The following is a 3,808-nucleotide window of genomic DNA, read 5'->3' on the forward strand; positions in this document are numbered from 1 at the left end:
ATCATGTCGACGGGTGGCACGAAGAAATTCGAGTCATTCCTACTGGATCGGGGCTTCCAAATTTTCAGAAAAAGTTATTGTTCGTTAGTGAACATGGGAGGGTAAATGAACTCGAATCACATCGTGGCACCCGCTAACATGATTGCCTCGAAGTTTTGCACAAGGTCGTGAATTTTAGGGCCAAAGAATTTCGCTATGCACCTGACCATTTTGTTAGTCCCATGGGCATCGGTCCTTGTTGTGAAAGTACAACATAATTGGATTTGCTCAAAAGTTTATGAGCATGTTCAGTTCTTCGAGGCGATCATGTCGACAGGGGGCACGAAGAAATTCAAGTCGTTTCGGCGGGATCGGGGCTTCCAAACTTTTCAGAAAAGTTTATCATTCGTAAGTGAACTTGGGGGGACAAATGAACTTGAATCACTTCGTGGCACCTGCCGACATGATTACCTCAAAGTCTTGCACATGCTCGTAAATTTTCGGGCTTAACAATTTCGCTTTGCATCTGACCATTTTGTTAGGCCGATGTGCTTCGGTCCTAGTTGTGAAAGTACAACATGATCGGATTTGCCCAAAATTTTACGAGCGTGTTAAGTTCTTCGAGGTGATCATGTCAACGGGTGGCATGAAGAAATTCAAGTCGTTCCGGCGGGATCAGGGCTTCTAAACTTTCCAAAAAGGTTGCCGTTCATAAGTGAAGTTAAGGGGGCAAACGAACACGAATCACTTCGTGGCACCTGTCGACATGATTGCCTCGAAGTTTTGCACATGCTCGTAAATTTTCAAGCCAAACAATTTTGCTTCGCATCTGACCATTTTGTTTGGCCCAACTGGCTTCGGTCCTAAGTGTGAAAGTACAACATCATCGGATTTGCCCAAAATTTTACAAGCGTGTTCAGTTCTTCGAGGCGATCATATCAACGGGTAACATGAATCGGGGCGATCATGTCGACGGGTGGTACGAAGAAATTTGAGTCGTTCCGACTGGATCGGGGCTTCCAAATTTTCAGAAAAAGTTATTGTTTGTTAGTGAACATGGGAGGGTAAATGAAAATCGAATCACATCATGGCACCTGCTAACATGATTGCCTCGCAGTTTTGCACAAGGTCGTGAATTTTAAGGCCAAACAATTTCGCTTCGCACCAGACCATTTTGTTAGGCCCATGGGCTTCGGTCCTTGTTGTGAATGTACAACATAATCGGATTTGCTCAAAAGTTTACGAGCATGTTCAGTTCTTCGAGGCGATCATGTCGACGGGGGGCATGAAGAAATTCAAGTCGTTTCGGCGGGATCGGGGCTTCCAAACTTTCAGAAAAGTTTATCATTTGTAAGTGAACTTGGGGGGACAAATGAACTCGAATCACTTCGTGGCACCTGCCAACATGATTGCCTCGAAGTTTTGCACATGCTTGTAAATTTTTGGACCAAAGAATTTTGCTTCGCATCTGACCATTTTGTTAGGCCCATGGGCTTCGATACTAGTTGTGAAAGTACAACTTAATCCAATTTGCCCGAAGTTTTACGAGTGTGTTTAGTTCTTCGAGGTGATCATGTCGACGGGTGCCACAGAGAAATTTGAAGTGTTTTGGCGTGATTGGGGCATCTAAACTTTGAGAAAAGTTATCGTTCATTAGTGAACGTAGGGGCGGCAAACAAACTCAAATCACTTCATGGCACCCTATTGCCTCGAAGTTTTGCACAAGCTCGTAAATTTCCAGACCAAACAATTTCGCTTCGCACTGACCATTTTGTTATGGCCATGGGCTTCGGTCCTAGTTGTGAAAGTACTACATCATCCGATTTCCCCGAAATTTTACGAGCGTGTTCAGTTCTTCGAGGCGATCATGTCGATAGGCGGCACGAAGAAATTCAAGTCGTTCCGGCGGGATCGGGGCTTCTAAACTTTCGGAAAAGGTTATCATTCATAAGTTAACTTCGGGGGGCAAAAGAACTCGATTCACTTCGTGGCACCCGCTGACATGATTGCCTCGAAGTTTTGCACAAGCTCTTAAATTTTTGGGCCAAACAATTTCGCTTCGCATCTGACCATTTTGTTTGGCCCATGGGCTTCGGTCCTAGTTCTGAAAGTACAACATCACCGGATTTGCCCGAAATTTAACGAGCGTGTTCAGTTCTTCGAGGCAATCATGTCGACGGGTGGCACGAAGAAATTCAAGTGGTTCCGGCGGGATTGGGACTTCTAAACTTTCAGAAAAACTTATCGTTCGTTAGTGAAGTTGGGGGGGAAAACGAACTCGAACCACTTTGTGGCACCTGCAGACATGATTGCCTCAAAGTTTTGCACATGGGCCAAAGAATTTCGCTTCGCATCTGACCATTTTGTTAGGCCCATGAGCTTCGATCCTAGTTGTTAAAGTACAACTTCATCCTATTTGCCCGAAATTTTACGAGTGTGTTTAGTTCTTCGAGGGGATCATGTCAACGAGAAGCATGGAGAAATTCGAGTCGTTCTGGCATGATCGAGGCATCTAAACTTTCAGAAAAAGTTATCGTTCGTTAGTGAACGTAGGGGGGGCAAACGAACTCGAATCACGTCATGGCACCCGATTGCCTCGAACTTTTGCACAAGCTCGTAAATTTCCTGGCCAAAAAATTCTGCTTCACTCCTAACCATTTTGTTAGGGCCATGGGATTCGGTCCTAGTTGTGAAAGTACAACATCATCCGATTTGCCTAAAATTTTACGAGCGTGTTCAGTTCTTTGAGGCGATCATGTCGACGGGCGGCACGAAGAAATTCAAGTCGTTCCGGCGGGATCGGGGCTTCTAAACTTTCGGAAATGGTTATCGTTCGTAAGTGAACTTGGGTGGGCAAACGAACTAGAATCACTTCATGGCACCCGCCAACATGATTGCCTCGAAGTTTTGCACAAGCTCGTACATTTTCGGGCCAAACAATATCGCTTCGCATCTAACTATTTTGTTAGGCCCATGGGCTTCGGTCCTAGTTGTGAAAGTACAACATCATCGGATTTGCCCGAAATTTTACGAGCGTGTTCAATTCTTTGAGGCGATCATATCGACGGGTAGAATGAAGAAATTTGAGTCGTTCTGACGGGATTGGGGGTTCTAAACTTTCGGAAAAGGTTATCATTCATAAGTTAACTTCGGGGGGCAAAAGAACTCGATTCACTTCGTGGCACCCGCTGACATGATTGCCTCGAAGTTTTGCACAAGCTCTTAAATTTTTGGGCCAAACAATTTCGCTTCGCATCTGACCATTTTGTTTGGCCCATGGGCTTCGGTCCTAGTTGTTAAAGTACAACATCACCGGATTTGCCCGAAATTTTACGAGCATGTTCAGTTCTTCGAGGCAATCATGTCGACGGGTGGCACGAAGAAATTCAAGTGGTTCCGGCGGGATTGGGACTTCTAAACTTTCAGAAAAAACTTATCGTTCGTTAGTGAAGTTGGGGGGGCAAACGAACTCGAACCACTTCGTGGCACCCGCAGACATGATTGCCTCGAAGTTTTGCACATGGGCCAAAGAATTTCACTTCGCATCTGACCATTTTGTTAAGCCCATGAGCTTCGATCCTAGTTGTTAAAGTACAACTTAATCCGATTTGCCCGAAATTTTACGAGTGTGTTTAGTTCTTCGAGGGGATCATGTCGATGAGAAGCATGGAGAAATTCTAGTCGTTTTGGCATGGTCGAGGCATCTAAACTTTCAGAAAAAGTTATCGTTCGTTAGTGAACGTAGGGGGGGCAAACGAACTCGAATCACGTCATGGCACCCGATTGCCTCGAACTTTTGCACAAGCTCGTAAATTTCCTGGCCAAATAA

This window comes from Corylus avellana, chromosome ca1 (genome assembly GCF_901000735.1).
Source record: "Corylus avellana chromosome ca1, CavTom2PMs-1.0".
Lineage (NCBI taxonomy): Eukaryota > Viridiplantae > Streptophyta > Magnoliopsida > Fagales > Betulaceae > Corylus > Corylus avellana.